The sequence below is a fragment of the Mycteria americana genome, chromosome 2 (genome assembly GCF_035582795.1).
Source record: "Mycteria americana isolate JAX WOST 10 ecotype Jacksonville Zoo and Gardens chromosome 2, USCA_MyAme_1.0, whole genome shotgun sequence".
Taxonomy (NCBI): domain Eukaryota; kingdom Metazoa; phylum Chordata; class Aves; order Ciconiiformes; family Ciconiidae; genus Mycteria; species Mycteria americana.
Window position 1 is genome coordinate 43,454,376 of NC_134366.1, and position 22,975 is coordinate 43,477,350.

General features: G+C 40.7%; 1 protein-coding gene across 4 annotated transcripts in view; it reads left to right on the forward strand.

The window, feature by feature from the left end:
- The first annotated feature begins 445 nt into the window (after window positions 1-445).
- Window positions 446-22,975, forward strand: part of RARB (retinoic acid receptor beta) — a 333,447-nt gene continuing 310,917 nt past the window's right edge. The window contains exons 1-2 of one of the 4 annotated variants that reach the window (XM_075493163.1): window positions 446-509; window positions 10,169-10,263. The gene's annotated coding sequence lies outside the window, so the exon portion shown is untranslated. Of the gene's footprint in view, window positions 510-724; window positions 853-10,168; window positions 10,264-22,975 lie in introns of those variants that run through there. The other 3 variants (XM_075493165.1, XM_075493164.1, XM_075493166.1) reach the window with 3 other exon arrangements.

The window sequence follows — 22,975 nt, forward strand, 5'->3', positions numbered from 1 at the left end:
TCCAGAGGCAGCGGGCGGAGCAGTGAACATAAAGAGCACTACTGTGGCAGCGGCTCCGCTTTGCATGGTGAGGGGGCGGCGGGCGGGGGCGAAGCCCGTCCCGTGCCCCTGCCCCCGGGCGCCGGGCAGAATGGGGTACGGGAACGGCGGCTCCTCTCACCCGGCGGGACCGCGCTCCTACTCGATTTGGGAGGCGGCTGACAGCGTCCGGGGGGCGAGCCCAGGGGGCCGCCGTGCCCCCCTCCCCGCCCCACACCTGCCCCCGCCGCAGAGCCCCCGCCGGCCTTCGGAGGGGGCAAAATGGCGGAGGGGGCCCTTCTCCCCGCTCCCCCCACCCCGCGCGAGCGGGAAGGGCCCCGCGCCCCCCCCCCCCCATCCGCGCGCGGCAAGGGGGCGCGCGCGCCCCCGGCGGCCCCGCCAGGGGGCGGGGCGGGGCGGGGGGTCCGGGGCTGCCGCCGCCGCTGCCGGCTGCACTGGCGGGGCGGCGGCGGGAGCGGGAGGCTGCGGAGGTAAAGCGGGGCCGGCGGTGGCTCTGGGGAGGGCGGGCTCTCCTCCTCCCGCGCCGCGTCGCGTCCGGCGGGGGCGAGGCGAGGTGAGGCGAGGCGGGGAGCGCTGCCCTGCCCTGCCCTGCCCTGCCGGCTGTCCCCTCACAGCCGCGGCGCCTCCCCTCGCGGCCCCTTCCGCGCGTGTCTGTGCCCGTGCGGGGGCCGCGCTGCCCCGGCCCCGCTCCGGGCGGGCGGGCGGACTCGGGCGGGCGCGGAGCGGCGCGGCCGCGCTGTCAGCGCGGGCTGCCCGGGCGCCGCGGTGGGGCGCGTCCTCCCGCGGCTCCGCGGGACTCGGGCCGGCGGCGCGGTAATTATTTTCGTCGTTACCCCGTTAGCGGCTGTGATTTCGCGTTAGTGCCTGGGCGCTTTATTCCTCCTCCTTTGCAGACAAAAGCGCTCCCGAGGCGTCGTCAGGGAGTGATTTGATAATTTAAAGTCGTGCTTAAGGAGCGCTAAACTGTGCCCGGGACCCTGACAGCCTCGAGCCGGGGCAAAATGCCCCCCTCTGCTGCTGCGGAGCTGCCGTTTGCTGTCCTGTTTGCCGTTGTTTGCATAAATGAGTAGTTATTTTGGCGGAAAAGAATACTTAACTTCACAGATTTGCTTAAAAACAGCTAGTGGGTCTTGGCAGCGCTTGCTGTAAAAAGTGATTCAGAGTATGGAAGCAGAATCCCAGCGATGGTGCGCTTTGCTGAATGAAATTCCTGTGCAGAGAGCCACAATGTACATTAGATTTCTTCTGGCCGGCTACTTACTTCATCTTTGAGCGTGTTGAATAGTTATTTACTTAAATAGCTCGGTAAGTGGCCGGGAAGGCGTGCTGGGGCAGCTCTTCTGCTCCTTTTGGAAGTGAAATTCAGTTTCACAACTACCCCACCTTCTTGCCTTGCCGAAGGATATTGTTCGGACTTGGTGGCAGTGAGCTCTGTGGCTGGAGCAGGGATTACTTCTGGGTGAGTGAGGCTGGCTGTGTGAGGGTCTCCAGGATCCCTTCTGCTGTCTGCGAGTAAATGGTATATGTTTAACAAACACAATGTGAAGACTCGGCAGTGTGTGTGTCTGTCAGGCTCTGGTACAAGGAGGTAATATGAATGCCGTTTATGCAATTTTTATATTTTCTAATGGTACATTTTTGTTTGTATTTAGAGTGACAGTTTGGTCATTTGATTCTGTGGCAGAATTTTGGTGGTTTTTGTAGAGTTGAGACTATGCCTTTGGCTGAGACGTGCTTAATAGCATTTTAGCAAGCTGCGTGTAACATGAAATACGGAGGGCTAAATCATTGGCAATATATTTAATCCATAAAGCAGTCTTACTTTAAACTTTAAAGAGAGACAGGAAATAATAGCATGGATTCTGAAAAGAAAATATTTAATGGAGCGACACAAAATACTATTGTCCGAGGACTGTGCTGGGTCCAAAGAATGCCCACAAGGACAGTACAGCAACAGCCCAAAGAGAGGGAATTCGCTGAGACTGTTCTTTGGCTCCTACCTTTGAAAGAGTTCTCATGAGGAAGTTTGGCAAGCAGAGATTATATGTGATACTACAGTTAACTGAAGGAATCGAATACCTAGTGCAATAGCCTGTGCATGTGGGAGAAGCAGAATTAAGGTAAAGTGGTATTAATGTAAATTTAGACCAGTTGTGTCATTGTGGTAGAAGTTGCTATGTGGACATCACTTGTTTGCAGTTCTGGTTATGTCATTTGGGAAGAGTTGGAAGCAAAACTGAAAAAAACACTGCTCTTAAAATAAGAGCATCGAGAGTTGGTGTGAGTGTTCTGTTTTGTTTTTAACTAAGAAAGCTGGTTTTGATTTAAAATATTAATTAAATCTTTCCTTTATGAACCAAGCCCTGGGTAAGAGCTTGATATGTCAGCATCTGTCTGCATCTGATTTAATCATCAGAGAAGGTTGATCCTCAGCTTTTTATGTGGGTAAGCTTCCAGCAAAATACATTTTGCTAGATGAAAGGTTGCAGGATTTGTCCTTGTATAGTAGCGTTCTAGTGTTAGTAAATGAGAGTGGTTACCAGTATAGGATCTGCCTCAATCCTGGTTGTCATTATTCTGTGACTAAGCATGCTTGTGAAGAGTGCAAAAGCTGGCTCCGAATCAGATGGTCACGCTTTGGGGTACCTTGTATCTTGTCTGGTTCTCTTCTGCACCTTCTTGCAGAGCTGGGGGGTCTTGCAGTTCACTTGCGTTTTCAGGCTAATTCACCCCAATTGCAGTATGATAAAGCATCTCTGATACACTTGAAACTCGGGTTCTCTCCATGTAGAAGGAGTGACGCCACCACGGGCTGCTTCACCATTATGTCTTTTTGGTTTTCTGCTGAAGTAGTTTTGTCTGTATCTAGTAAAAGTGTTTTATTGATGCAAGGATACTAAGGTTGTTTCAGGGGTAATGGGTCTCTAGCATGGACAAAGTGTAGAAGGCTCAATATTCTCACATATCCATGTTTCTGTAGAATGGAATGAGTTATTCTAGCAAATTCCCGGTTATGAGGTGCCCACAGGTGTGTACAGTAGGAGTTTGAGCCATATGTGCCTGAAAGTGATAATCCATTTTCACACTTCTGTCTATATGGATATGGTGGGAGAGGTACGTAGTATAAACGAAGTCCCTGTTGACTGGCTTTACACGTTTAAAATCAGAGTTGCAGGCAGGTTCAACCAGATCTGTGCTAATACTTGTATTTCTTCTGTGAAACACCAGTATTTTCAAGAAAAATATCTTATTTTCCACTACTTTGCACCCCAGGGCGTGATTCTCCTAGTATGTGTTATCAGCAACGATTTAAAAAGCTGCCACTTCTCAGTGGGATGCAATACAAGGCCCGGCCAGTGTCATCCAACTGTTGTGAGCAGTTACGGTGTGCTTTTTGTCGTGGTGGAAGTTTCTTCTAAACCTTCTTAGCTAACAGTTACGTTTACACATGAAGTGTTAATATGTTCTTCCCTGTTTAATAACCTGTTGTTTCAGTAGTATCTTGTAGCATTGAACTCTAAGTTATCTGCATTAAATCTGTTGTCTTACAATATCATTTACTGTCTCCTTCTTTATATATTAGGAGGAGACAGTAGTTACTGAAATTCCCTAATATCGGTTGATCTTAATTATAATAATGGAGTCTATTATGATGCATATTGTAAGTGCAAACTATTGTTAAAGCTTATGCAAGACATTGGGAAAAAATTATGTCAAATTTTGCTTCTTTGTAGGTTGTGTTCTGACTAAATATTCAGAATTACAGGAGATGATCTTTGAGTCCCAAGATACTGATGAAATGTCAGTTAAATTGTATTTCCCTCCATCAAAGCAATGTGCAGTATTCCATTTGCTACAATACTGGGAAGTCTTTAAGAGTTGAAGAGTCATTTAACTTTTTATTCTCTGTAATCTGTAGTTTTGTTCATATTCAAGGTAGATAGATTGGAAAATGCTGAACATGTAGGAAGTACAGACATAAAAAAAACAGAATTAGGCCCAGTGGGAAAAAGCCAAATGGTTATGAAATACAGGAAAGTGTAGAGAATTTGTAGAATAGACATTTACCTATAAGGAATACTTTTTTTTTTTTTAGAAGCTACTCATGTTAGTGAAAGCAAAACTTCATTTTATTAAATATTTATTTAGTTTTGTTGAAGTAATACTTTGGAGGTTTTGGATTTATTTTCCACACCAGCCTAACTTTTCTCTACTGTTCACCTCTTTCTTATATCCTGACATAGTGAGCTTCTTATTGTCAGCTTTGACTACAGCCATATATATTTTTGTAGCATTCTACAGCGAATCTGTAGGGCAATAAACCCTACCATATCACACGTCTAATTTATGACTTTATTTTTCAGCAATTGTAGCTGGCCTGCTGATCAGATCAGAATTAAAATTATTTGGATATAATTAAAATATGCCAATATTAATGAAATGATGAAATGCATATGAGCTCATTCAGTTTCCCTTTCCACTAGGTTTTTTTGGCTGTTTTTGTTTTTAATATAGAGTGCAAGCTGTTGCTAATTAGCATGGCACTCTGGAGGTGGTCTCTATGTAAGCTGAATGGAGAGGATAGGATGAAGGGGGAAAAAAAAAACAAACCCAAACCTGGAGAAGTAAAAGTGCCAGTCTGGGAGGTGTTTAAAAGCTTTGCACATAGAGTGGGTTTTGTCCTTCTTATTAGACAAGCAATGGCAAAACCTTTCCAGGTCACGTGTAAAACTGCAGACCCGAGTGGAATCCTGTGCTGATGCGTGCGTTCGTGCTGGGTCCAGGCACACTCCCTCTCTTGGGAGACTCTCTCGTTTACCTCTCTTACTTCTTGTGCAATGCCACAGCTTGTCTCCCATTTAGTAGGCTGGCATGGGGAGCTGCTAGACGGCAGCATGGGGCTGGGAGCACGTGCATTTCCAGAGTTGCAGCAGGTTCACTGGAGAGGTGCCATTGACACTACCACCACGAAACAGCTCTGGTGCATTTCCCATGGCGTTTCTCTCGTGGATGCAGAATATTACAGACACCTATGTCTGTTACTGTTATTAAATTGCTGAAGGCTTACTTGCTTTGGATATGCCTGTAATATGCAGAATTCTGCTTACTTTTCCTATGGAGTGTACAGAAATGAATACACATGTGTGTGTATAAATATTTCCATATCTATTTCTCTATGTTAAAACATATTTCGTGTTCTTGAGTGGAACTTCTGCAGCTGCTAAGGGGCCAGGTTTTGAACTTGCAATCTTAAGGTCCAGGGCTGCTGATTGTTGTTGGAGTATTTGGCAGTTGGGATTCTGGAGGTTTTAGTTCTTATCTGGGCAAATATGAAAAAGCTGCTCCCTGCGGCAGCAATATGTAGCAAAGTAATAGAAGACAAGCTTTAAATAAATGATAAATTGAATCTTTATTAAACCCATTCTTGCATATGGGGAGCATCCTATGAAGTTGTATAGAAAGCTGCCTGCCTTGGGTCTCTGAATGAAACCTGATTCACCCCCTGTGACGGCATGCTTTGCACTGCCAGGCAAGGAAGATTGCTCTCAGTACAGGTAACACATCCTCCTTTTCTCACATCTCCTTCCTCTTGTATCTGTTTTGACCTATGTCTAGATTCTCTGGAAATGCTTTGGAATTAACGCTGTCAAGTGAGTGGCATGTCCTGCTCATTTCATCAAAGTAACGTGGTACATCCTATCTCAAAATAATGATTAGAAATTGTTTCTCCTTAAGAGAGAGTGTTTTAGCCCATGGTATTGGTACATGCAAATATTTTAGCATTAGATAGTATTCGGAAATTAATTTAGTAAAAATCTTAGAAATAACTAATAAGAAAATCCTGCTCTTTAAAGCTTTCCATCTAGAGTTCAAAGAAAAGTCAAAGGAAGTTACAGATCATATGTCTTTTATTTTTTCTGGGGTCAACTGCAGGAAGTTGTATAGCTACATTCTAAACCACATTCAATTTTCTTTACGTGTAGATATTTCTTTCTTTGGTCAGTGTAAAAAATGCCATTCCAGAGTGATCTGTGTGTAGGTGATCTGAGATGCCACTCATGAAGCAGTGCGTTCTCCTGTCGGATTCCTTTGTGCTGCTGCTCTGAGGTCGTCCTCAGAAGAACTTGCTTTGAGATCAGAAAGTAAGGTAGCTGATGCTGCTCTGTGTGTCAGGGGACATATAAAGCAGTGCTGTATGATCTAGGTGAAATATGTGAAAGGTTTTGTTGCATTTTCATAAATAGTTTAAAGAATTCTAGCTCTGAGCAGCCACCTTGTTTCAGCCATCAGTAGATGTTTTTAGCTAAAATATTTCCCTTTAAAAATTAATCGGAAAAAGAAACAAAGTACTTCTCAGGTTTACTGTACTGATTTGCAAGGTTACTGCTTCTTAAGATGTGGGGTATTGCCATGCTTTCTCATGCAAAATTTGGGTTGACCTCCGAGGCTGTAAGATCATGCCCCACTTCTTTGTAAGTTTTTCACAAAGAATATTAGCTACAACATTAGCTTCTTGTTTATATTATAGTATTGCCCAAGGGGTATTTGGTGTCCACCCACATCACTTGCTTTCTTCTAACCCCTTATTCTTAGGGTACGGGTATTGTAGGAATAAAAGTATATAGCGATTAAAAAGCAACGTTGAATCAGAGTCAGCGGTGTGCTCTTGCGGCAATGGAGACTAATGGCCTGCTGAGCTGTATTAGGAAGAGTGTGGCCACCTGGTTGAGGGGGGTGACTATTGCTCTTGACGAGGCTGTTACTGGAATAATGCTGTGTCCGGTCTTCAGCCTCCAGTGCAGGAAAGGTAGGGACAAACTGGAGAGAGCCCAGAGGAGGGCTGCTCAGGTGGTTGGGGGCTGGAGCATGTGGCATACAAGGAGATGCTGAGGGATCTGGGTTTGCCCAGCCTGAACAATAGAAGATGAAGGTGAATTGCTGCCTTCCATATCCTGATGGGCTGTTATGGAGCAGGGAGGGATGCTCTTCTCTGGGGTGTACAAAGAAAGGATGAGGTGCAGTCATCGCACATTGGAATGGGGACATTCTGGCTGGGCATAAGGAAAAAATTAGCAATGTAAATGGTTAAGCTCTGACCAGGGGTCTGTGGAGGTTACAGGATTTGCCCTTGGAGATTTAAAAACTTGACTGGACAAGACTCTGAACAACTTGATCTAACTTTGAAATCGGCATTGCTTTGACTGGGAATTGGAAGACATGGCCTCTAGAGGTCCTTTCCGGCCTAAATTGTTCTGATTCTGTAAGATTTCCCACAGAGAAAATAAGCATCATAAGAGTTATGCTAAATAGTCTTTTTAATTATATTCTTAGACGGGAAGAGTTATTTGTTTGCAGGTTCAGAGGAGCCCTTTGTGTGGCAGTCGTGGCCAACACCATTTAGAATAAACAAGATTTTGTAACGAGCATGTGCAAAAGGAACACATTTAAACCGTCTGTGGGGCAAAGTGCTTCTGCACCGCGCTGCTGCCATGGCTAGTCTCAGTCTTGCTGCCATGTGTTGAGAATAGCTCTGACAAATAAATGTGAGGCATTTCAAGTGGTAGTCTTTGCTGGACTTGGCTGTGATTAGTGTAGGTGAGTTCTTCACAAGTCTGGGAAGGTATGTAACACATACCAAATTTGAAATGGCTGTTATGGTTTGGTGTAATAAAAAAAAGTGCTTTTTTTTCTTTTTTTATTTTCTTGATAGAGTGGCTAATGAAGCTTTCTAAGATTGACGTCCTTTGGGCCTGGTGTGATGACAGTACTCTTTGTTGATGGAGTGGCTCACCGTTGTTAGTTGTGGCATCATGTTTGAGCATTTGTGTTTTGTAATATACGGCTTGCATATAAGATGTGCTGCTTTTCTCAGAGTTGTTTCGTATTTTTCAGAACTAACTTTGTGCTAAGGCAGAGAAAATACCAGCACTTTTTGTCTTGGGCATCTGTGTGAGGTGATAATGACATCACCAGTAATCCCCATAGATTTGGATTTAAGACTTCAGTTTTTTCTTGTATTAGTGTTGACTAAATAATCTGTTATGTGACTTGTAATTCCTCCAGCATTAATTCATTCAAGCAGTATCTCACTGAAATAACATGAACTTTATGTATTGATGCCTGTATGTTCAAATTCGAATATTCAGTAGTGGAGAACAAGTTTATTTGTTATCCTAAATATCTGTGTGTATATATGTTTACTTGTGGGAGAAGGAGGGAGGCATGTATCCACAGTAGCCCCCTGCTCCCCCAAAAAACAATCATGTGTGTTTTTTTTTTTTTTTTTGCAAATGATATTAAATGCCTTTTACTAGTACTTGAGATAAATATGCTAGCTGTGATTCAGGCTTAAAAGTTAAGATTCTTGTTCAGCTTTTCAGCAAGACTGACAGAGACAGTGTATATATATATATAACCTGCAGCAGTGCAAGTAGATACTATCAATCTAGGCTGCTGTATTTTCTCAGTGGGCCAGATTGAGTGTGGCCTTTCTGCAGAGGTACAATGGGCTTGTATAAAAGCTTGAATGATTGCTGTCGGCGCTCTGTAGGATGCATAGACTTCAGTGGCTTTTCTCTGCAGGGGCTGCCTACCTGTAGAGACCACAGGGTGGGAATTGAGGAGGCACGTTAAGGAGAGCAGGCTGTTGCTCAAAAAGATGTTGGGCAGGAGATACTCTATCTTGTACTCCTAACAGGGAAGGGAAGCCGCAGCTCTTTGCTCTGGCCTTTACCTTCCTTGAGTCCTGCTTTTGTCTTTAATATTCTTATATATATATATATAAATAAATAAATATAAAAATATAAATATTGAGATTCAAGCTTTTCAACTCTAAGTCAGTCTTCCAAAAGGACCTGAGAGTGACTTAGTAATCAGGAGCTATTAGCAATTTTGAATCCCTTTTAGCTGTTCTGTGTATTTAAATCATACTCAGGATGTGTTTTCCAGCATTGTACACATATAAAAGGGAAAGAGGATTTCTTTAATTCTTAAATGAAAGCTGAAATGCATGATTTGTTGTTGAGGAAGCATAAGAAAAAGGCCAAATATCACTAGATTCAGATCAGAAATATGGGAGCAGCTCTGCTGGTTCTAACAAGATTGTGATACAGAAATAGCTTTGCTGATAGATCTCCTGTTTTATACAAAATCAGCCTGGGTTTTTTGGTTGGATTTTACAACCAGTTTTAACAATGTTAAGTGTATATCTTTGATTTAGAGTATTTCCTGATTTGGGAAGCCAGTAGAGAAGTGTCTTCAAAGTAATATTGTGAGTACTAAGGGTTGGACAGGCAGAGCACTTTGTTAGTTCAACGCTCATTGTTTTGTAGTGCTGCTGATGTGAGAGAGAAATACGAATTGTCTTTTGTAGCTGCAGTTTCAGCACTCTGATAGAGTCTGTCTGAGTCCAGGCAATTCTCTGCAGAAGATGAAAAAGGGCAGTACAGAGCAATTCCTTTTTTCCTTTTTTGTTTTTTCCTTTTTTTTTTCCCTCTTCTCTCTTGACTTTTTTTCTCTCTTGTCCTGCTTTTCTTGTTGGGCAGGAGTGGGTTGACAGAAACAGTGTTTAGTTGGATCAAAAGGATTGGTAGAGGTCACGTTATTGAAATTACATTTCCCTTTTTTAAAAAGAGGATAGAATTTTCTTGTGTGGATGGTTCAGCTGCAAAGGTATTTCAGCTGGTTTTTTTTGTTGTTTGTTTGTTTTGTTTTTTTTTTTTCTTTTTCCAAAGTTGAGTTGAGTAAACTGGGGGAAGTTAAGCGCATGTGCTCAGTGTTGGTACAAACACAGTTGACCAGCCCTGGAATTCCCTTGGGTGCTCACAGGGAATTTTGGCATGGACACCTACTTCTTACTTGAGCTGGAACTGAGGAGAGGGTCAGTGTTGCAATTGATAGGGGTCTTCAGTGGGAAGAGGAAGAAAGGAAGCATGTCATGAACCTGAGATACCCACATTCAGAGACTTCAGTGAAGCAATGCTCTGGTTTTGATTTCTCATTTGTGTATATTGGAGACAGCATTAAGATCTTCCCTGATTTTGCCCTGACTATCGTTGTTCTGATGAGTATTTTGCGTTATTCCTTCAAAACTTCACTTTGTAACAGCTCTTTCCCCTTATTCTTCCAGGATGTCAAGCTGGCTTAGGTCCATGAAGACTACCCTGGTGTCAAGCTCCCTCTGACTTGCCTCCAGTTCTTAGGAGCAAAGGTACAGTTACAGGGGTAAGTTAAAATCCACTCACAGAATCCCCTGAAGGAAACGAACACTTTAATTAGTGCCCTCTCCTTTGCATGGCAGTCTCTGGTACATTTTTTCCTTCAGAGTTGGTTGGTCCATGACAGCAGGCTATCAGCGATAGAGAAAGGGAAATCCAAAAGAGTAGAGTCACTTTGAAAATGTAGTGAAAAGTTAATGAATAGAGCACTTATAGGGAAAATACCGATGCAGGCTGTGTCAGGTAAGCACTTTAAAAGTGAAAAGTGGCCCCCTGTTGCTTTGTTCTCCTTTTAACTGATCTCTTTGAAAATCTAATTGGAATCGCAGTTGAACTACCGTGATAAAATATGTTTTTGGTAGATAAAGTTGAAATAATACGCATTTAACAATTGGGAGTGTTGCTGGAAATAGTAGGCGCATGTAGAAATGAACACAAATTCCTGTTTCTTGTTTCATCCTAAGGGCAAAGTACCCTTGGTGCAAAGCTCAGGGGACCTATATACTCATTAGCAGATGGAGGGGGACATTAATCTTCTACCCACAAATCTGCCCCAGCACATAAAGCAGGGAGTGTCTCCGTTGTGAGGATTGCTAGAGGTTGTATTAAACATGATAGTATAGTTTATAATCACAGTGCCAGGCACTCTTGCTGTTCATTGCTGTGTTTGCTTGGTACTCTGTGTGGATTTGACTTTTTCTATCCATGTATAATGGAGTAGTGACAGTGTTTCTGCTTCTTGAGATGTTGGCAGAAGCTTCTTCCAACACTCTTAAAATCTCTCTCTCTCTTGCTGTGAGCGCTAGAGTATGTTAGGATATACTTTAAGTGCTTTTTTGTGCATAGGGAGAAATGTATGATTTTTCTGTATCATTCGGTCTTTCTTGTTTGGCAGTAAGCTAGGAGACAGGCATGGTTAATGAGGTATCTCAGCAGCGTGTTTTTATGGGAGCATAGTTTAAGGTTAGGAGTATGTCCAGTCTCCAAACTGCCTAGTGAGCATTCTGTGTTTGGAAACAAATGCCAGCTGGCAGTGGTTAAGCATGCTTATTCTGCTCATGATAGCCAAAACATGCTCCCTGCTGTGTGCTTTTGGCAGCTTTGCACTGGCAATATGTCTCAAGTGCCAGTTGCATGTCCTCCTTTCTTCCTCATAAGTGTGTCCCGTAAGGCATGATTTAGCCTAAATAAAAATGTGCCTCTGTTAGACTTAGTAACATATGGAAAGAAAGAGACTGGTTTTTTTAAAAAAAAAAAACCAAAGTCTTTCTGAAACACCTGTAGTACATTATTTCCACTGTGGAAATAAAAAGATGATTATCATGTGTTTCTATACCCAGTAGCAAATTGGCCTTAAATTCCTGAAGATTTGATGATTTTTGTGACACCAGTTCTTAGGCATACTACACTGAAAAAATTGTGTAATTTATTCTCAGTGAGAGCTCTGGGTGGAATTTCAGTCCTGAAGTAGTTTATTTTATATATCCATATTAAGTTTATTTGAAGCTCCAGGTCTACCTATCTGGTCAATGTATTAATTACATTGGTGGTCAAATTAATCACATTAATTTGTGGTCTGAACATATAATTATCACCTCTTATATTTCTTCCTATTTGTTGAATGAAGTCAATAAACATCTAAAATAAGTGTTATGTTTTATTGAAAAGATACCTTATGTGTAGGCAGCCTGACTTTTACAGTCAAGTGTTGCAAATGTGCTTAGCTGAATTATTTGAAGCAGTTTGTGCGTTGTGGTACGTTGGATACAAATTCTTAAGACTCTGAAGGTAAATAAATTCAGTCTACGTTTCTTTGTCATTTTTATCTTCAGTAACAGTACAACAGGTTAAAAAAGCACAATTTAAAAAAAAAGCTAAACAAAACACTGAAGCTTTTCAATTCAATACTCTAACAACTGCATTTAAGGTCAAGTCAACTGTAGGGTAAGTAACTTGTGCTTAGAACTTGGCTTTAGAAATACTTACATATTTAAGCTCTGTATTACTTTTTCTGAGAGACGATCTTAGACCTCCTTTGGTTGCAGCAGATCTTGATATTGGCAAGATGGTAATTCTCAAACAATTTCAATGCCTTTTTCTTTTCTAAACCAATGAAATTCTGTTGAGATATGATAAGATATGGAAGTTTAAAAATCAGTTTCTCTTCTCTAACCTGTGTTCTTTAGGAAAGAATTATCGCATTGCCAAAATCATGAGCTTTCCCAAAGTTGGGATCACACAACTGCTAAACAAGGGGAGGAACAGTACCCATTGGAAAATGCTGGGTTTTTGGTTAGTGTGCTTCCATGTATCTGTTGAAGCCTGCTTGCGGTAGCTGATTTAATGCTCCTGTTGCCCACTCTGCTTTCACAGTAAATAAGAACAATCTGCATTTCCCAGGCAGAAGGTAAAAAAGAGGGCCTTACTGTGACCCTTTCCTCAAGCCCATAAGCTTACCTCAGCAGCCTGATATCACTATCACATAGCTTTCTCTCTCTCTGGCAAGAAGGACTCCACTCAGTTGCTTTCAACAGCTGAGCTAAAGTGGTGCAGGTTTCCTTGTAAGTTCTTTGTTGCATCTGTCATCCAGCTATATCCTGGATATCCAAGGGCATGGGCACCTATGTTCAGGTATGTGAATACATTCATGGTTGTCTGTGCTATAGTGAAGTTGAGAATCAAATCTTGCTGTGATCTGTGTTGAAGGAGCACTGCTGCACATTGGTTAACTTACACAAGGTTTTTTTAGAGCATGAATATGACGTGCAAAAAAGGTATTTTAGGAAGTAGGTTGCAAAATCAAAACCTCAGAAGTTGTGAAATGTCAGATTTGTGTTATTTTCTTCCATGCCTGTAATTGATGCAGGAATATAAATCTTGCAACTGTAAGATTTACTGATTATAACTGAATATAAATCTTGCAACTTGCAACTCATCATATCCTAACCATTGGGCACCTGAATTGGGTAACTGTTACATTAAAAGATAGGAGTGTGGCATGGTCATGGTATTTAATAAATAGCAGGATGGCATTTGTGCATGAGGAAAAACAGTGTTCACAGAAGAATGATCATAGAATTTGATGCTAAGTTATTACATATATGTAGAAGATAAACAGAATTGATTCAACAGAATTTAAATTCCATGTCAGCTAAATATATTTGCATTATATAAACTTAATGCTGATTCAGACCTGCAATAAGTAAGCACGTGTAATTGATTTCAGTGATGTTTCTCCCATTTATGCTGGTGTTGAATTCTGCCTCTAGTCAAGAAGTTTTCTAAAAGTTCTGCCAACACAGTTTTGTCTCAGAACAGCTTTGAGGCTTGCCAGCAGTGTTATTTCTTTTGCGTTGTAGGAGCAGCTCTAGTTACATGCCAAAATAAGGTCTTATTTTTAAACTGAAAAATAAATGAAACCTATGTAGAAATGGAAACTTTGTTGGATGCCAGATTCTGACCACGTTACTCCCATTGGAACCACTAGGACCACTTTTGCAATCTGCTCTGTCTTTATAGCATTAAGAGGTATTTCGCAATGTGGGAAATACTGGAAAAAATGAGTGCAAGAAAGGCAGGAAATCTGCCAATGTCCATGTCTTTTTAAAAAAGTTATTATAACCTACTTGCTGAGATATGTTTTATGCAGATATCAAATTTAACCAGACTTCAGTTATGGCCAGCCAGCCTCCATTTCAAAAGTGTTACTCTAGAGAGAAGAGGCAGATTGAAAAATTTGGGTACCGAAATATTTTCAACATAATCATAATTTCATGATTTTGGCCTGTTTTCCTAAGATAGTAAGACTTAGGAGCTTGGAGCCTGTGTCTGTCAGGCTTCTTTCCTTGCCATTTTCCTTAATTTTTAAACTTTTTGTCCAATGTAAGCAGAATTTTAAAAAGTTAATTCCAGTAAGATAGGGGTTAAAACAGATGGAGGGATTTGGGAAGGAGAAACACAGTACTCAAGAAGAGATTGGCTTGCTCTAAGAGTATCTTCCTCAGACACTAATCCTGGTAAAAAAGACCCAGATGTTTTGCCTCCAGCAGTGTGCAAGCAGTCAAATCCATTGAGGGCTTTGTTAGAAGAGGCTCTAGTGCTTTTGGGCAGTCGTTAATTTTCAGCTTGTGTGAAAAGCATAGAACAGGTATGTCATCTCCTCATTCCACCGTAAAAGGAAGGCAGGAATTTGCATTATTAATCCGGAAGACTTTCTGAGTGGGTTGCACCTAGAGTCTCAACTTGGTCTTGAGCTGAAGTCTTCAGAGCAGTTACAGAGATAGGTATAATCAAGCTGAGCTCTGCGAGTATGATGAATGCTAAAGGAGACAGCAGTTGCCATTACAGCATTTTGAAAGCATATTCAGCCAGGTAGTACAGATTAACAAGAAGTCTAGTAAGACCTGAAATGCTCACTAGTTTTGATAGCTGAACAGTTGTTCTTGATATGCCACTAGACGGCTGTGGTCCTGCTAACTTGTGGCTTAAGGATAGCATATTGCTTAGCACAACTCCTTGTGTGTTTGACAGTAAGTTGTTTGTGGACCAGTGCAGCTGGGTGATGTTACACTATTGACACTCAAGATTTTTATCACCACTTCTCAATGATGATTCCTGAATAGCATTATTAGCAGTGTACCTGCTAGGGAATGCGTAGTATTTGAGGCTGAAGTTGTTAATTCATAGGATTACAACACAGGCTGCTGTGATGAACCGCCCTTCCAACCCTGTTCTTTCTTGGTATTGGACTTTTGATCAGGTTGTAATATGCAGAACAAAAGCTCTTATATGAGGAACTGAATTCATCTTGGGCAATGCATAGTCCTTTTTAGACTGGAAGATGGTCATGATGGATTTATGTTCTGAGCAGATAGCCCCTTAGCTCAGGTGACAGATTTTATGTATAGGCCTCCTGCTTTGTACGTTTACACTGTTTTTGGGGGTGGAGTTGTAGTACTACTTCTTGCAATTGTCTAATATTTGCTACTTTTGTCTCAATTCATAAGATGGATCTTCACTTTGTACCTAAAGGGTATTAATTGTCTTCTGTAGGCTTTTTGGCAGGGCATGGTCAGCTCTAGGGATCTTTGACTGTAGTAATCTCATTGGCAAAAGATGTTACTTGCCATAAATTGGATTTCCTTTTTCTGAAGCCTGAAATGACCTGTATCTTTGAGTTGTAGAAAGAAGATGAAGATTAAGGGTGTAAAAAGGCAGTTAGACACTAAGATCCCACTGACTGTATTTGGTGCATAACTCCTATTTGTATCTTTGCAAATCTTAATTTTTACTTGGTGTATATGGTGGGTGTTTAAGGAGGCGGCAAAGAAGCTACTTTCTACTACTTGGTTCTGTAATTATAAATACACTGACTGTGCTATGAGAAACATAAGTCTTGGTGATGGTTAAGTTAATTCACTTTTAGAAGTTCAATAATTCATCTAAGAAGTGTCAGCAGCTGGGTCTTGTTAATGGTAAGCCTTTCATTTCTGTTAAATCAATTGTGAATAATAGAATCCTTCAGAGAAAAATGATGAAGTAAGCATTGATTTCCAAATTGGGTGTCTGATATTGGAGCATTAATAAAATCTAGAGCAAGCAGGCAACTAGGACCTCATACGCTCTGATCACCTAAGTACTAATCAGAGAAAATCAATGATTTTTGTGTATGGTGCTCGATCTGTTAACATTTCATCTGTCGCCATTCATCATTGTGTCTATAATTTCATTTTTATAATTGTTTTGATTTTGGAGGGCTTAATAGTATGCATTGAATCAAGCATTTACTGTCAAGCTTTTGTGAAACAGAAGTGGCATGGTCATATTGTCTACTGTTTGCTAGCTGTCTGTCTTAATATTTTAGGACTTTCTATAGTGATGGTCAAAGTAATGTCTATGTATTTTCAAATGAGGTTAAATCTTCTTAGAGGGGTTCCAAGCAGACTTCATGGAGTCCTCCATTATTATCTCTTTCTAAGCTGCGAGGAGCTGTGTTGCTCATTTGTAAGTAGTCACGTGCAGTCTCACAGGGGTGTTAACGAACATCTCCAGTAACGATGGCAAAATTCTGTCAAAGAGAAACAGTTGTAGAGAACATCTTCAGGACAGTCAGACTCCTGGCATGGCTTCCTCTGCAATGTCTTCCTTGTACTGTTCCCCAGCTACACCTTCTGGCTCTGTGAGCTTTGTTCCAGGCTGTCTTGTGTTGTTGCTGAGGGCCGTGACAGTCTGGATGTGTCAGAGGAGGAGATCGATTCTGCCATGGCCGGATTCTGGCCTTTGGTGGCTTTAATACAGAGGACAAAGGTTTCGGTAAAGGGAGCATCAGTGAGTGGTCTGAGAGGGAGTAGTTGATGGTAGAACATCCCACCAAGGCATGGGAGGCCATAGGCTTTTGTGGATGGGATGCCTGTATGACTTTCACTTTCAGCCTTGGAGTCAGTGAATTTTTGTAATACAGTGTGAAGATTACAGATTTGTGGGTGTGGGTGTTTTTTTTTTTTTTAAATTCTATTTGAAGGCTGAGTTCGCTGGTTTTGTTTAGAGCTAGTAGGCACTAGCTTTTTCTGTCCACTATTGTGCTTACCAGCGATCCCGTTTTGTTTAAAGCTGTATTGAATTTGTATGGAAAACCACATACAATCAAATCTGCTTCCATTTGAAGTCAGTCGGAGTTTAGGCTAAAACTGGACCAGGATTTGGCCCATAAAGCATAGCAAGAAAATTTAACAGTTATAATGAAACTCTTAAGGCAAATAAAATGTTCTAGCAGGTGTTCATAAATGTGCTTTATGCTCATAGACTCTGTTAAATGTTAATACTAAGGTCCTGGAGAAGCTGCACATAAGGACTGTGTGAAGGAAGCAAATGTCTGTTAAATGTGCTGTGCAATATTGTAGCAAAGGTGGGTGGCAGTGCAATGCCACGCTACCTATTAGACTGAAATATGAAAGCTATTAGAGATTCTGCTGAATTTTCATTTTGTGAGGGAGTAGTTTTCAAGAGGGAACATATCATATAAAAAAGCTATGTGTTGTGCAAAACTAGAAGCGTCTTTGTCAGTGTATGCAGTTTTCTCGGGTGTATGCAGAGCTTATTAGGGACAACTACCAACATACTGTATTAACAATAAATTTAAAATAAGACAATACTTGCGAGGAAAATAATAGCTGAAAAACAGTTTTATTTTTTGTATATTTAATTTTCCTTGAATTAGGGTTTTTTCATGCCCTAGACGAACCCACAGGCAGAAGTCCTAACATGACCCTAAACATGTTTTGAGGATAATAGGTGTTGGCAGGATTTTATATTTAGATCTCTGTCTTATGCTAACTCTTAATATTTTTTTAATCCATCAATTCACCATCAAAGTGCTTCTTCATCAAAGCACAGTGAGGTCCATTTTAGATTTCCAGGAGCTTTCTGGCCTTCCTCCTTTCTGGCTTCTAGGGGAAGCATTTGTTGGCTTTTTCAGCAGGTTTTGCAGCATGCCCTGAAAGCTGGTAGCTTGTACTGGCTTGGTTTCTTCTAGCAGTTAATTTCATTAGGATTCAGGTCAAACCCATGGGACAAAAAAATATCTGTGTGTACTGGAGTCAGTTCCTAAAATGACACCATGAATGCGGCAGTCATTGTTAGAATGCGTTTTGTTGGTGTTTGATTAATTGACTGAGTTATCATCTCATCAATGCTCAGTCATTGTGTTGCAGGATAAAAGCAACCACATATTACAAAGATACTCTCTTTCCCAGTTAACTTCTTAATTTTCTGCGCTAAAAGAGAATGCATTAGCTTGGAAAACACTAAGATTGCTGAGTGATGGGAGGTCTTTCACATGACATTTAGATCTATCAAATTACAAGCATTGCAGCTGCCCTTGTATCACATGCTGCTGTCGGAACGTCCACATAATGTCAGAAGGACTCTTCCACTGTTGCCTTGATCTTGTCCTCAAGTGTCTGTTCCCTGCAGTGGCAGTGCTGGCATTTTTTTAGCTGATGAGGGTGGGGGTGTCTCAGAAATCTTGCTTCATTCCACCTTGTTGTAAAAAGGATTGAAGCATGCACTTACACAGTGAATTCTCATCACTTGCTTCCCAAAGTCGCAGGGCTACCAGGGTGGTGGGACCTCTTAGCTTACTCCTCTGTAGTAGTGCTGTGCTAGTGTGCTTATGAATTTTAAAAGCAAGGCTGAGGATCATCATCAGCTAGCAGATTGGGAGCTCCAACACATAGTGGACTATCTTTTTGTGTAATTTTTCTAGGACAAGGAGGCCTAGTAGAGAAGGAGGGGGGAAAAAAAACCAAACTAGGAACTGTTTTTAATCAAGTGGAAAATATGTCAGTACTTCTCTTGTAAGTTGTGGCACTTCTAGAATGGTGATATTCATGCAGAACTTTTAATCCCTGCAGTACATTACAAATGCATTGTGTGAGAATTAAATGTTAATTGAGGCCATTATTTTATGAGTGGACTATTTATATAGTAAAGTTATTTGAAGTAATGGGCCATGAATGCATTTTGTTTATTAACTTCACTAGTGCTCATTCTTCTATATCTTTTTTTATCACAGAGCAGTAGTTTTGACACGGAAGGCTCTCCAATGACATTAAGACCTGCAACATATAAGGCATGTTACTTATAAATAGTGTGTTTTGTTGATTTCAAGATACACAGCAGCATACAGTCAAAGCCTTTGGAAGATTGAGCTTTCAGGTGACTTTCCATCTGAGGAGGAAATAAAAATACAGAAGAAAAGGATCCCCCCCCCCCACTTTGTTTAAAACTTACTTGATTCAAGTACTTAAATGGTCTTCTCCATTTTGAAGATGGGAAGCTGGGGTAAGGAAAATAATTTACTTTGTCTGGGATTGTGAAGGGAAGTCTGGCAGACAAGGAAATTAAATTGAGATCCCCTAAATGTCAGGCTATAACTACTAGAATAGCCTTCCTTTCTTTTCTAAAATGTCTGTCAGAAATGTATACTGAAGTTTAGATTTTGTAGGATTTCAATAGGACAACTGCTTTGTGGCCCTGAGGGTGTGAATGCCCACAATTTGTATAAATTCATTACCCTTTGAAGTTGAGAGTACTGTATCTGTTATTAAATCTGGAAAAAAGACAGTGTCAAGCCAACATACTTGTAATAATATTTTGGATTTCCTTCTCTAATTGTTTAATGGAATTAATATGAACATTTTAGCTATAAAGTTGGACAGCTGCAGCAGGATGTGATTTAGCTGGCTCTTCTTTCAACACATTCTGGCAAACTTTACAATATGCAATGTTATAAAAGTCCCATTTATCTGTCATGTAGCTTTCCCGCACTTCCTTCATTTCCAGTTATTTATCCATTGTTTTTTTTTGAAAGGCCAAGTTCAAATTGCTCCTCAGTTCTTGGTTATGATAAAATGCAGTGCAAGGCAAAAACCTTGCATGCCGCCTTCCCTCTCATCAAAGATGTTGGGACTTGTGCATGAGCGGCGGTTACCTGACGAACTGCAGCACTAAGTGATGCCGTGCGTAACTATACTACCCGTCTGTTCGTCACATCTTATCATGGTTTCCTATGTGTGCTGAGAGACCGTTTTTGCGCTTCAGTCTTTTGCTTGTTGCATCCAAACTGTTTCAAATACTTTTGTCCAAGTAAGGAAAACATTAGGAAGTTGCCTACAGATCCATGCTAAACTCTCGTTTTCTAGTAGAAACTGCCTTTTTTTTTTTTCCCTGGCCTGCTATGTGCTTATGAAATTTTGTAAATGTTTATCGTTCTTTGTGTTACAGTACATTTAGGCTCTGGACTTTTGAACACTACCAAATTAACACAGCAGAAAGAGCCGCAGTTTGTCAGGGGGAAGTGTTGTATTTATAGAAAAATTGTATGCTAATAACATAGAGAGGATATATGACTGTTTAATGAGGTTTAAATACCATTGGGTTGACCTGGCATTCTATAGGGCTCAGCGCAGCATGGCCGTTACCTTGCACGTGTTGTTTTGTGCAGTTCTGGAGGCAGCGGCTAGGAGAGCCGTCGTCGCAGCGAGCTCCTGGTGAGGTCGGTCGCTGTGTGTGCCAGCAAGACTGTGCCAAGCCTTAAATTCTGCCTTTACAACTGGGACAGGTTTGTGCACTCTAACCAATTATGAAATTGAGTATTGTCTATTTTCTTAAAAGGTGCTGTTTTCTATGCAGCACCCCTTGGTAGTTGTGTGGTTGTGCAGAGCTGCTTAGCTGGGAAAGCTTATGGGGCTTTTGCAGGCCACTAGGTTCAGAGTCTGGAGACAGCTGGCTATAGCAAGCAAAGAACTGTGATAAATTATAACTTGGGAAAAACCACACGTGTGAGAGTCCTGGATGAAGTCAAGATTAAAGTAATTCATTCTGGATGATTTTAACAAAAAGGCAGCTCTTACCATTTTAAAAGAATACCTTATAAACTCATCTTCTAAAGATGAAAGCTATCAAGCACAAAACCATGATATTACACCAGATACCAATTACTGCGGTTTCTTAATGTGCTTGTGTTTTTTGGTTTTGCATTTATTAAATATTTAGAACTTCAACTGTAGATATTTTTAATGAAAATCAGAATTTTCTCACAAAATGGGTGATTACATCATTTGCACATTTATATTGTAAGACATTTTAACGATATAAGCATTTTTTCATTTAGACAGCAACCATAATAAATTGAAATAAAATTCAGCCTTGATTGATGTTCTATGTGTCATGTACAGGGCAAGTCCCATCTATTAAATGCGGTTTGCCAAGGCAGCAATATTAGTAGCATTTGAATGTTTTTCTTATTAAGGAGAAAAATGGTCAGCAACATCAATACCGTCTGCTCCAAAGACCATGGTAAATGGAAACTGCCTGCAGCACATTTGAATTCCTCACTGTATTTCGGATGAAGGTACGATGCAGGCAGTGAGAATTTTTTTCTTTTTTTTTTTTTTTTTTAAAAATTAGGGTAGACTATTACAGTTCTTAGGATGAAAGAGAGAGGCTGATTACAACATAATGGAGTGTACCATATTCATCTCTTTGAAATATGACCTCACTCGGCCTTTTCCATTTTACAATCGATTCTCTCATTCCCTTAATGAACCTGTGCGTTCATGAGTCTTCCTTGAAAGTATGCACATGAAGTATTATAGTAGCAGAGAGTAATTGTCTGACAAGCAAGTGCAAGTAAAGTGTCTCTCTTGTAGTCTTGTTCAATAACATTATGGACCATTAATGCATCGCATCAGGTTCCGTATTGTTTTGTTAAAAAGTATGCAACCATATTTTTCTTAGTTTTTTGTATTTTTTCTAAAATGGTAGCTTCAGAAAACTGGTTCAACATCATCTAGCTTTATTTCGTTCCAGAACAGCACATATGTGTAAGAGATGAGCTATCGGAAACATACTCTTACAAAGTCAGTGCTCTGTTATCAGGTACTGAAATTGGATAAACTGTAATATTATGCTAAAGGCAGAGAGGAGGGGCTCTTTGAGAAGAAGAAAAATGTATAAAGTTATGTAGAAAATTACTGGAGATACCATCATTTGGAAGATGTAATTTTTAAAGGATCAAATACCTACTATGTGACTTCTGTATTGGCTTCTTTTGGCTATCGATGTGATTAGATGTAATAAGAGAATACTGTTAATTATTATATTGTATGTTTTATTTATATATACGTGTGTGTGTCTGTATATGTATTTTTGGATGTATTTTTAATATAAATATAGATTGTTTATATAACTATCATATGTATTGTATATAACTAATATAGAAACTATTTATAGATGGTTTAAATACACATATATTTGTATGTATGTAGTTTTATTATCGGCCCATAGCTGCTAACTGCCTGTTGACCTTTTCAACTTGCTACAAAATACAAAGCCACCCACTGGGTGATACTCACAAATACAAAACAGCCTGGATGGTACCTGGGGTCAGACTACAAGCATAGCGCTCGCTGTGTTCACTGCTGGGAAATCAGGAGAGCAGGGAATGTGGGACAGACTCTCTCGTACCCCAGTCTTGCTCTAGTCACAGAGCTTCCAAGAAGGCTGAGCCTTACTGGGAACTACCCAGGAGAGTCGGCAAAACCTCATGGAAAGATGTTGAGACTAAACCACAAGCAGAATAAACCAAACAGAGAAAATTTGCAGAAGCCTGAAAACCTTTGTAATGACAATTTCATTGAAATTCTAAGCATTTGATGTATCACCACCAGCACTGATTTGATAAAAATGACCATGAAATAAAGATTGAGCTTGGAGAGAAGCAACAGTCCTGCCTGTTATGTCAAAAAGATAATTCATCATGTCCAAAAGCAGCGTTTCCTTTTGATTAGGCCAAAGTCAGTGTACTAAAGTGTGAAAATTTCCTTGAACAGCAGATCTGTTCTGGTCATGAACTGTTGCTCAGGTCCGGAGATAAGAAATAAGTAAAAATAAGGTTAATTTTATAAAACATAAGATAGAAAAACCCCTCAAGTTTTGGATCACATTGGGCCTATTAAAAGTTTTTTATTACTTTGGAAAGAAAAATACCTTTGCAAATGTAACGCACACTCTTCTTTTTAAATCATATCTTTCACTTTTCGTGAAACTTTTGTTCCTGAGCAGTATGATCCGAATTGTATTTGTTGCAAACGTGCTAGTGGTTGCATTTTCACTTTGCCCTTCTCCCTTAACCTGCTCTATAGGGCTATGGCTCTTGT